Genomic DNA, 11,107 nt, shown 5'->3' on the forward strand with positions numbered 1-11,107 from the left:
TCTGGCTGCCTCTCCACTCACATGTTCAGGGATAAAAAAAGAAAGAAAAAAAAAGATTTGGTATCCTCTTTGCTGACCATTACCACTTTTAGAACTACCTTCTTCTGGGGCAGCTAGGTGGCACAATGGATAGAGCACCAGCCCTGAAGTCAGGAGGTCCTGAATTCAAATCTGGCCTCAGACCAAACACTTGACACTAGCTGTGTGACCCTGGGCAAGTCACTTAATCCCAATTACCTAAAAACTTGAAGAAAAAAAAAAGGAACTTCCTTCTTCCACTATCATCAACCAACCACTTTTATAATGTTCACTCTATTGTGTCCAGATGTTTATTGGTTTCCATCTACTTTCTTTTTTGTTTGTATATGTTTGTGAGGCAATTAGGATTAAGTGACTTGCCTAGGGTCACACAGCTAGTAAGTCTCATGAGGTAGGATTTGAACTCAGGTTCTCCTGACTCCAGAGCCAGTGTCTATCTACTACTCCACCTAGTTGCCCCTCCATCTGCTTTCCACTGATCTCCAAGTCTCTTCTTTCCCTACAAAAGCTAGTACCTAGCTCACAGGATGTTTCTCCACCCTTATCCTTACCTGCCCTCCCAGTTCATCTGCCCCTTAACAAGTACACCTTAGACACCACACCCACTTACATCCACACACCTATACATATTCAACTGAATTGCCTTAGTTGCTGGAATTCCTAGTTGAAGCTTTATTTTGAGGTGGGGGAAAAGGAGGCCCTCAGAGAGTGAAAAGGTGCATAAAAGGGAGGTTGAAGGCACAGGAAGAGGAAGAGGAAGGGAACAAGAAAAAAGAAGAAAACAGAGGGGAATAGGAAAGGGAAAGAGAAGGGGAAATAGAATGGTAAAAAAGTAAAGATAAAGTTAAACCTTGAGGTCACAGATAAAATTCTACCCTCACCCACACATATACATACCCATTAATTTTATTCTTATGTACCCCATTATTTCTTGGACCTCATTTGTATTCATAGGCAAAATGAAAGCTATTATATGCCCTCTTTTCCTATGCCAAATATGGGCTCATATTCTATTAGTTGATTTTTAAAAACCCTAAAAAAACCCCCAGCAACTGAAAGGAAACAGATCTGAGCTCTTGAGAGATTTTTAATTTGTCTGAAGCATTTTCATAAAAGATCCTCTAAATATGATTACCCTTTCTAGTTTCTAATATGAATTACATTTGAAAGTCAGTTGGCATAGGTACAGTGCAGCTCATGAGATTAATAATGTTCTTTCTTACATTGAAGAGTGTGGAGAAGACCCTTTCCTGAGGATAAAAGAAGAGCGTCACATCTTTGTAAGGATTTGCCTTCTGTTCTCTCATAGGCTCTACTGTAGAATGACTCCTAGTAAGAGAAGAAATAGAGACAGTTATCTAGGTGGAATTTGCCCCCTGCTTCATCTATAGCTGAACCTTTTCCACCCAATTGAATGAGAAGATAGTACAGCACCAGTCAAAAAGGGTGGGAATGAATTTAAAGGAGAGAAGGAAGGAAAAAGAAGAAGAGAAAAGGAGGAATGAAAGAGCTTTAGGAAAAGAGTCTGTGGTTCCTTAATCTATAATAACCATAAAAGGGATTAAAGAAGAAGGTCATCTTTCTAGAAAGAAGAGAAGGGAATAAGGGGGGCAAATTGAGGAGAACATTATGCTTTCACATTTGTATTGGAGAGTGAATAGATAATGGAAGGATCAGAGATGCTGTCTAGTTTCTCTGCTGCACCTTTGGTATGGAAACTCCCTCCACAGACTTAAATTAACAACAAAGTAGAAGCTTATAATAACTTATAAGTAAATGGCTGAAAAGGCCACTGAAACTACACTGGGATAGGGTTGGAAGGAGAGTTAGAAACATGTATGTACATGTATGTGTATATGTATATGCATCATATACATGTATATGAACTTTAAGCAAAGATATGATTAAAATATTAGGGTATCAGTCATTATCAGTCATTCAGAGTGCTGTGCTCAAATTTGGAATGAATTGGAATCAGAGGACCTGGGTTCAAATCCTGTCTGAATTTAGGCAGGATAGTTAACTTCTCTGGGCCTTAATTTCATCATCTATAAAATAGATTAGATAAATTCCAAGGTTCCTTTCAGGTCAGAATTCTATGAAACTCTAGGCAGATACCACAGGATGAAAGTAATTAATTTTTCTTTGTGTCAAAGCTTATTTGCTTCTGGAAGAAATGATGTAAAGAATGAAAATGAAAAAGTTTGTCCAACTTAGGAAAAATGTTGAAGTTTATGAAGCTTGTCAATACTCTTTTCCTCCCTTATGAATGGAAAAGAGGAAGGGGTATGGGAAGGTGGTGGGGGGAGGGGTATAGGAGTCCCCGACTCTCTCACCCCCCAGGGAGTTTGCTTTATCTTTCTTCCTCACCCCACCCTCCAAAAAACCTGCTTGCAAATCTTTCATTTATACTAAGCTGTGAATGATTAATAATCAAATATTCTACCTTCAAAGATATTTTCATTTTAGTAGAGATAAATAACTGAGACTGAAAGGATTGAGCCTCTCCCCTCCCCACACCCCTGTTATGACGGGCCTCAACCAGCTGATGAGAAAAGAATTTAGGAGGAAGAGAAGCCTGAAAAGGACCTCAAATTATTCTGCACAGGTCACCACTGCCCACCTCTTCTACATATGGGGCAGCCTTGCAGAGGTTGATAACCCACCTAAACATTTTTAGTGCCTGGGTTTGGCACACTTGGTACATCCAAACATCCCCATGAGGAGAATTTGTTCTCATTCTGGTCGTGCAGTCCAGCCCAATTTTCAGACCTTAGATCTGTATGGGGGTCTTTTCTCCTGTTCCCTCCCTCCCTCCCTCTTCCGTCTTTCCCACCCTCCCTGCCTCTCCACATCTGCTCTCTTGTGCTTAGATGTACAGGTGCTTCTTCTTTCACTCTGGTTATTGCTTTCTGCCTTCTTTTGCTCTCACAGGCTTAGCTCGAGTGACAGCTGAACTTTCCTCCGCAACCAAACAGACCTCGTCAATGATCATTTCCGATTTTCTTTTCCATTCTGGTGGCAGAGAGACCCCAGGGCATCAGAATGTTCAGATCTGCCAAGGGCACATAAACTAAAGTGAGCAGACTGCCTCTCTGAGCCAGTGATGAGAATATGAATGGGTCTGGTGAGAAGGGGACTGCCCAAGCTTTCACTCTCCCCTTTCATTGTTGGAGGCCTCTTTTCTTCTCCCTCTTGGAGACTGTCGCTTGTACTATTCCGGTCTATTCTTCAGACCCTTCTCCCATCCTTCTCTTATCCTTCTCTCATGGGCGCCAATTCTTGTTGCTGGGGTAGCCAGCTGGTGGCAAGGATGAAGAGCTTCACCAAAACTAGTTACTCTGAGGAACTGATATATGACAGGCATCTTTCCAAGTCCACCTTGCCAAATCAGACAGATAGGAATCTTGCACCACCGTTTCCCTGGTTAGACAGAGAACTCTGTCTAACTCATATGATCACAGATTTAGAGGTAGACAGGACCTCAACGACCATGTAGAAACAACCCCTGCTTTTTGGAGAAGAAGAAACTCAGGGCCAGAGATATGAAGTGACCTTCCCAAGGTCACACAGGTAGGAAATAGCAGAAATGGAATTTGAACCTGCTTGAATCCAAAATCAGACTTCTTTCCCCTATTTAAGGGTTTTGTGAGTACCTACAGAATGACCTGGACTTAACCTCAGACTGCTCCTTACATCTCCACCTCTACCCCCCTGAATGATACCATTTGTCTTCTTTTCTAATGACATGTCAACAGAGTAAAGATTTCACCAAATGATAATCAATCAGAAAATGATCCCAGGAAAATCTCTTTTTAACTCCAGAGACCCAAAATTTTGGAGGCAAAAAATCAGAAAGGAAAGAAGTAGTTTTGACTTTATCACACATCTGTATTTGTTTGGGAAGATTGTGTGTGTGTGTGTGTGTGTGTGTGTGTGTGTGTGTGTGTGTGTGTGTGTGTTTTGGGGTTTGGGTTTTTTTTGGTCACTGGATACATGTAGCTGAACAGTGATATGGCATGTTCTGGGAACAAATAAAAAATAAAGAGTTCCCAGCCACTACCTCAGCATCTTTTGTCCCAGGGAGATTTACTAGCAATATTTCTTCTCTTTCCTCTCATAGCATGTCTCTATTCCTAAACTTGGGAAATTTTTGACGGAGTTGACATATGACTGAGGAACTTGTTAAAGCCTGTTTCATAACTTTTCCCCCATAATTGCTGTTCTTTTCTCCCAGGTTATCATTCCTCCCCTCCAACCAGTAAGTTACACATTAAATAAACAACCAGAGAGTGAGTGATCCCTTCTTTCCCTGCCAAGAGAGAGAGAGAGAGAGAGAGAGAGAGAGAGAGAGAGAGAGAGAGAGAGAGAGGGAGTGAATGAGTATCTGAGAAAAAGTTAGCGGGTGTCGAACCTGGAAGAATTTCATTAAAAAAACAAAACAAGAGAAAGCCTTCTGGCCCTTTATCCTATATTATCTTCTAGAAAGTCAGGCCTCATCATGTTATATGAGATAGGATTACACAACAAATCCTGGTCTACCTGACCCAACCCCTTCTATGTTAGAAATTCAAACAAGAAGCCTCTTTGAGATCAGATAATTCTCTTTCACCTAAGTTTCAAATCCAAGTCCAGCAAAAGTTCAGAACAATAGACATGACAGAAGATGATGAAGGAACTCCAAATCCATGAGTTGGTAACTGCGGCATTCTTGGTTCTTAAGCTTTTGGCTGATCTTGGGGTTTCAGAAGCAGGGTAGAAAGTTGCTGTCCACTCTCATTTTAGGGTTTCTCACATAGGTATAAATTCTAGTCTGTATTGGCGGTGGGAATTTTAGCTGGAGTAGGAAAGGGTCACAGGAATGCCTAGCTTCTGAATCTCTCACCACTACATTCCACCAATTAGAAATTCTTTTGCAATAACCCACTTGAGAATCCTCTTTTCAAATGAGAATCCTCCATATCCTTCAGTCCCACAGCTGTCAGAGCCTACTAGTAATTCACACTTTAGAGTCTGAGCAGATCAGTAGACTGCTTTCCTCCTGGCAGGTTTACTGAACTGAGGCATTAGAAGTTTTGATGGGGGGAGATAGAGAAAAATTTCAGAGTATGGGGAACTTCAGGGAAAACAGAAATAGGTGAGAACAGTGGGGAGAAGTTTTGGACAGTACATGGCAACATGAGGCTGTTAGGCATTTGAAAGACAGAAGTAAAGGGATTCTAGTAGTTGGAAGAGGGGTGTGGAAAGTGGGAAGGGACCCAAGAGACCAAGTCCACTTATTTTATGGATGAGGAAACTGAGGTCCAAGGAAATAAAGTGACTTTTTTAGGGTCACAAAGATAATAAGAAGGCAAAGATTTGAACTCAGGTTCTTTGATTATAAATCTAGTGGTTGTTTGTGTTTTTGTTTTGTTTTGTTTTCCTGTACTAGCCTGTTTTTAAAGATGGAAAGACACCAAAGTTGACTTCACCTCATCTGAAATTTTGCCAGCAACCTCTGTACACACAGATGTGTAAAATAATTGATTGATAGGGCTTTCATCTTTTCCTTAACTCCATCTATGTGTCCAACAAAAATGGAAATATCAGTCTCAAGGACTGCCAATTCTTTCCCTTTAGTGTCTAGGACCAGTTATAAATGAAACTCTTGCCTTAGCATCCACTGAACCTACTATGGATTAGTGTGCCACTATGCAGCAGCCATAATTATCCCCTGACATACTTCTGGACCAAGAACCTGATGGTGTCAGTAACTCTAGGCTACCTTATCCTGTTTGCTGCCTACTGAGAAGCAAATATGGTAGAGTAGGAGAATCACTAAACTTGGAATTCAGGATTCAAGCCTAGGTTTGAACCCCCTCTCTAACACTTCTTAGCTATGTGACCATGGAGTGGTTGCTTAAAATTTCAGAACCTCAGTTTCCTTATCTGTCAAGAAGGGGATAATACTGGTAGAACCTGTCTCACAAGACTGCTGCAAGGCTCAGTGCCTTGTAAACCATAAAATACAGGTTATTACTATCATCATGCCCAATTCCTCAGTCCTGTGTTATGATTCTAATAGCTAGCTATAATAATAATAGCCAGCATTTATATATCACTTTAAGGTTTGCAAAGTATTTTATACACATGATGTCATTCTCACAAGCAACCTTGTTTGGCATATGCCATTATTATTCCCATTTCACAGATAAGAAAATTGAGATTGAAAAAGTGCCCTAACTGGTCCAGCCTCACATGAGTAGTAAATGTCTAAGGCAAGCTTTAAATTTGGTTCTTCCTGGCTCCAAATCTGAGGAATTATCTATTCCATTATTTAGATAGAGGTCCATTCTAGTGTAATAATTGGTAATTAAGTACATGAGTCCAGTCTAGACTTTTCCCTTCACTCTTTAGTTTATTCAGAATTGTCCCTCATTGTGCTTTGGATCCAGATAGAGACAGTTTTATTTCACTGAACACACTGGCTTCTTATCTACTGGCTCAGTGCTAATCTGATCACTATAGGATACAAAAAAATCCCCATATTTTTATAAGGTGTACAAGGCACAGTTCCTGCTCTTGAGGAGCTGGTGATAAGAGACAGCATAGTATAGTTGAAAGTAGACTGGGCTTGGAACTAGGAGAGGCTTAGGTTCAAATTCTGCTTTTGACACATCCTAGTTGTATGAACATGGATAAGTCACTTTCTCTGTCTCAGTCTCCTCACCTGTAAAATGGGATAACAATACCTACAGAAGGGCAGCACAGAACAGTGTGATTCAAGAGATGGACTCAATCAGGAAGATCTGAATTCTAGTCTTGCCTCCGACATTTCTGGCTCTGTGACCCTGGAAAAGTCACTAATTCTCTCAGGATATCATGCAATGCTTATCTCACTGAGTTATAGGACAGCTCTGATCTGCGTAGGCAGAAGGAGCTTACTTACCAGGAGTTTGCTACACCAATGGACTCTAAAAAAGGTGCTTACCCAACAGGATTACCTAATTTCACCACACAATCGTCACCACCACATAATCAGCCACACCCTGTTTTTTTTCATCCCCAAAATTGGTTGATAACCTTTCATTGCATATATGTTGCATGGTATAATTCTGTTCATCATACAGCTTAAAAGGTAAACAGAGTAGCAATGTATTCACCAGAGTCATATGGATACCATTTATCTCTTGTGCATTGAGAGCCACAAGCCTAGAATTTTCAGCTCACATGCACTGTTAGTTTTCAGTTTTAATATATACTCATGAGTATTCCATGCATCCTTATCTTGCACCAAAGACAGTTTAGTAATGAATGATTTTTAAGTAATACTGGCACAATTTTTTTAAGCTTCACATAATAGTCACCCCACTTTATTGCAAAAAAAAATTTGGCATAAAATTTGCAATGATTATGCAGTGAAATAATGGTAATATGAGGATCAACTAAGAAAATGAATGCACAGCGCTATCACAGCACCAGCTGTTAATTTCATGGGGAAACTTGATGTGCTCTTAGGTCAAAAGATTTAGAGTTGGAAGGGACCTTAAAAACCATTTAGTTTAGCCCCCATATTTTAGAAATAAAGAAACTGAAGCCCAGAAAAGGAAAGTGACTTGCCCAAGGTCATACAGTAGGAAATAACAGAGGCAGGTTTTGAATCCAGGCTTTTTGATTCTAGAGCTGGTGCTTTCTTTATGAAAAGTTGACCCAGGAAAGGGATAATGATGAGAAACCAATGATGAAGTGCCAACATAAGAGCTATAGGAGATTGGAGATGTGATCATTGTGGGCTGATGTGGTTAAAAACAGCTTAGACTAGCTGGTAGGATGGGTGGGATTTGGATTGCCACAATAGGAAGGAAGAATAGGAGAATCAAAGCCAAAAGAGTGAGGGAGAGTGCTGTGTCTATGGGATGGTTGAGAGCCTAACCTGCTTGAAGTGGATGGAAGCTTCCTTTAGGGGAATAGTGGGATCTGAAGTTGCCTAAGTAAGCTGGACTAGATTGAGATGTACCTGCAGAATCAGAAAGAGAAAAATATGTTCTCTACTCTACTTAAAAGGCATTTAAGGTTTCTGATTAGGCAAGGTACATGGTAAAAGTGTATTCAGAGAGATTAATGTGGTGATGATATACAATACAGACTGGAGAGGGGAAAAGACTGGCACAAGGAGATCAGTAAAGAGACTGGAATGTGATTCAGTCATAAGATCATGGGGACCTGAATTTGGGTGGTGGAAAAGGGAAGGATACCACTATTACCTTAGCCAAGCATCAGAAACAGATTTTAAAGAGTGGAGGTTACTGTGAGCTTGACAAATAGTTAAAGCTGTCCAAGGCCAGGAAGACAATTAAAGGGTGGAATGTGTAATATCAAAATCATATTAATGACTCCATGAAGCTTTTATCCACCATTTTGTAAAGTTAAATATCAAAGTCACCTGAGTTTGGAAAAATCACAAGATTACTTTCCCCTCTCCAAAAAATGAATCACCCTACATAAAGAATGTTACAAAACTTCCCCTTTTCCTTCTCTCCTTAGTGTCTCCTGATTTGTCTTCCAATGCCCTCCAGCCAACCCTCACCCTCACCTTTTTGTCTCCAGATCTCCTCCTCCAATTAGAAACCACATGTCTGAACATTTTCATCCTGTTTTTCATTCCTTCCAAACTGTATATTAACTGGGTAAAAACCAAAGTTCAGGATTCTTGGCTATGGTGAGCCATGAACCCAGTTTGCTTTGCCACTGCATGCGCTGCTAACTAAATCATTTTTCTGAATGATAACTTGGTTTTTGTCATGCAACTGTAACAAATGTGGATTAAAGAATCACGCAGACTTTGTACATAAAGGAATTATTAACAGAAAAGAAAAATTATACAGAGGAAAGAGCATAGGACAAGAAATCAAAAGGTTTGGGTTCTAATCCCTACCCTAGTATTTATTAGTGGTGTGACTTCAAGAAAGTTTCCTAACCTTCTTCTTATCTAAAAAAGTGGGGCAGTCATGTTTGCACCATCTACATCACAAGGCTATTGTGAAGATGTAGTAAACCTTAAATTGCCACAGAAGTGTAAATTATTACTTTCCTTTCTCTCCAAGACATAAACATGATGGAAATTACTATACAGGAGAGAATGCCACTGGAAATTTCCTTATTGTTTTCCACAATGAATTACATCATTAAGTGGATTTTGATATTCTCATAAATCCAATAACAGTCAGTATCATCATTATAAAAATACTCCCAGTTATTGAATTTTGATGCTGAAATGGATTCCCAGAGGACCCAGTGTCATATCAGCACACGAGACAGGTGGCCAGTATAATTAGTGATCGTTATGCCCCCACTGCCACACTATAAATATTTCAAGGACTCTCCTGAGAGCTGATATTTTGAGACCCTTGGAGAGCTCCCTGCCTCATAAATAAACTCTCTCTAATTTAAATTGTTTGATGATGAGTACATTTTCCCCAAAGGAACCTATCTTTTCTCTTTGGGGGGAGGGGCATGCAATATGATACAATGAAATGAAGGCTAGATTTGGAGTCAGAGGGCATGAGCCCAAATATTGGCCTTGTCATTTACTACCTGTATAATCTTAGTTAACTCATTTAATCTCTCTAAGCCTCAGTTTCCTCCTCTGCAAAATAAGGGGGTTGTACTAAATGACCTCTAATGTGTCTTCCAGCTTTTAAGCTATGATTCTGGAGGGCAGAGCGAAGAAGGCAGAATAAAGCAGGGATTTGCTTGAGCTCTACCCCAAACCCCTCCAAATACCTGTAGAATAGCTCTAAATAAATTCTAGAGCAACAGAATCCACAAAATGACAGAGTGAAACAAATTTCCATCCCAAGACAACCTGGTAAGTCGACAGGAAAAGTCTGTTGCACCAGTCTGAGAAAGGAGCACAGTCTACCGCAAAACACGCCAGCACAGACTGAGCCCCAGCAAACCCAGAGCAGGCCTCAGGGGACTGAATCATTGGAATCATTGGCAGCTATGGTGGTTTCCAGACTTCTCAGCTCACAAACACCAAAGACAATTTCAAAAGTCAGTAGGAAAGATCTGTTGGACCTGGGTGAGAGAGGAGTGCTGTTTGGGCCCCAGCTCCAGGGGGTACAGTGGTGGCAGTGGAGTCAGCAGTGGTGGCTGCTTCCAGAGCATTCAGCCCACATAAGGTGGGGGAATTGAGTGGCTTATCAGAGGGAGATTGCGGGAATCTCTTTGTTGGCACTGAGGCAGGATTCTCTTGCTTTGCCTGTGCTTGGATCTGGGTCACAATCCCAGGTGGTGGTCCTGAGGCAAGGAGAAGTGCTGGTGAGGTGGAGCTTGTGATGGCAGTGGAGAGGGAATCCTCCTCACAGTTCCAAGGCAGAAAAGAATGGTCATGGAGCACAGTACAGGCCAGGAAAGGAGTAAACACCCCTCCTATGATCACACCACCTTGGAAGAACTTAAAATTTACAGGTCCTAGAAGTGTCTCTGAAAACAACTGCACATAATCCCCAAAACTTGGGACAGTACATTCTCCACACTGGAAGCAGAACCCTACCTTAACAGACAGTTTAAAAGTCAAATAATTGGCTAGGGAAATGAGCAAACAGTAGAAAAATACTCAGACTATAGAATCTTACTTTGGTGACAAAGAAGATCAAAACATACAACCAGAAGAAGACAACAAAGTCAAAGCTCCTACATCCAAAGCCTCCAAAAAAATAAGAAATATGAATTGGTCTCAGGCCATGGAAGAGCTCAAAGAGGATTTTGAAAAACAAGTAAGAGAAGTAGTGGAAAAATTGGGAAGAGAAATGAAAGTGATTCAAGAAAATCATGAAAAATGAGTCAACAGGTTGCTAAAGAAGACTCAAAAAAAAAATGCTGAGGAAAATAACACCTTAAAAAATAGACTAACCCACAGTGGATAGAGCACCGGCCCTGGGTTCAGGAGGACCTGAGTTCAAATCCGGCCTCAGATATATAACACTTACTAGCTGTGTGACCCTGGGCAAGTCACTTAACCCCACAATCCCCCCCCCAAATTAAAAAATAGACTAACCCAAATGGCAAAAGAGGTCCAAAAAGC

General features: G+C 40.7%; 1 long non-coding RNA gene across 3 annotated transcripts in view; it reads right to left on the bottom strand.

Moving 5' to 3' along the window:
* Window positions 1-629: 629 nt before the first annotated feature.
* Window positions 630-11,107, bottom strand: part of LOC110204993 (uncharacterized) — a 133,932-nt gene continuing 123,454 nt past the window's right edge. For all 3 annotated transcript variants that reach the window (XR_013485846.1, XR_002323486.2, XR_013485847.1), the window contains one exon: window positions 630-1,368. This is a non-coding gene — a long non-coding RNA (uncharacterized LOC110204993). The remainder of the gene's footprint in view (window positions 1,369-11,107) is intronic.

This window comes from Phascolarctos cinereus, unplaced genomic scaffold (genome assembly GCF_003287225.1).
Source record: "Phascolarctos cinereus isolate Bilbo 61053 unplaced genomic scaffold, phaCin_HiC Scaffold_4;HRSCAF=312, whole genome shotgun sequence".
Classification (NCBI taxonomy): Eukaryota; Metazoa; Chordata; class Mammalia; order Diprotodontia; family Phascolarctidae; genus Phascolarctos; species Phascolarctos cinereus.